The sequence below is a fragment of the Octopus bimaculoides genome, chromosome 25 (genome assembly GCF_001194135.2).
Source record: "Octopus bimaculoides isolate UCB-OBI-ISO-001 chromosome 25, ASM119413v2, whole genome shotgun sequence".
Classification (NCBI taxonomy): Eukaryota; Metazoa; Mollusca; class Cephalopoda; order Octopoda; family Octopodidae; genus Octopus; species Octopus bimaculoides.
This window is the reverse complement of record NC_069005.1, coordinates 2,771,238-2,772,572: the sequence shown is the minus strand read 5'-3', so window position 1 is coordinate 2,772,572 and position 1,335 is coordinate 2,771,238.

Genomic DNA, 1,335 nt, shown 5'->3' with positions numbered 1-1,335 from the left:
ATATATATACATATTTACACATTATACACAGACACACACGTATTAATACATAGACACTCGCACGCACACACAAACTCACATGTATATATATATATATATATGCATATATAAATAAATATATACACATACATAGACACGTACACATAAACACGTATATATATGTATATATACATACATACACATATATTATCTCTATCTCTATCTCTCTCTCACACACACACACACGTATACATGTACACAGATATGAATGCTGATTTCCGAAGCTTGGAGGGAAACGAAAGTGAAATTAAATTTAATAAATATTAATAAAATTGATATGCTCGGAGCAATTGTAAAAACAGTTACCATAGTAACAAACATTCATTTTCATTAAACTCGCAAAAATACTTCACAACCTTTCCAAACACCGTATTATCATACGTCACATGATACAGGAAGTCATATGTGATATTGTTTTATTTTGGAAGTTGCTTTATATGCGCCTGCATGAAAATGTAATGGTGTGAGAGTATGTGTGTATGTGTGAGAGAGACAGACAGACAGACAGACATAGTGAGAGAGAAAGGGACAGTGTATGAATGTATGTCTGCGTGTTTGCTATAGCGTGAGGCAAGTACGTGTCATCGTATATCTGTATGGTAGTGTATGGTAGTGTATGTGTTAATATATCTGTGAAACGGTTACCTGTGTATGCACTTCAACATACACGAATTTTCATTCTTGAATTTAAATTCCTAAAATACTCATATACGTACACATGCATCGATACATATGCATACATTCACACTCGTTCACGCACACACATACATGTACACTTTTGCGTAAGTTTTCTTCTAGGAACAATCAACCAGATGATTTGTTTAGGACAGCTTATCAACCGAATGAATACTCACATCCAAATAACAAACATACTTTCATATATGCATGAAAACATACATGCATACACAAACACACATATATATACATATATATATTCATATATATATATATATATACAAATATATATATATATATATATACATATATGTGGGTGTGTGTGTGTGAGTGTGTGTGTATGTGAGTGTGTGTATGTGCGTGTGTGTGTGTGTGTGTGCGTGTGTGTGTGTGTGTCTGTTGATCGCTAGCTCCAATAGTCTTTTTTTATTATCTCCCTGTTTATTTCCTCGTGTTCCTTTCCGTTAAAGAGCGTAGGCTCGAAATGTAAAAGATCTTCTCACCTTCCTGGGCGTTAAACTAATACATCCGTTTCTCGTTTATACACCTGACTTCGTCGTTTGTTTCTCTGTAAATTTCAACTATATAACTATGTGTATATATATATATATATATATATAT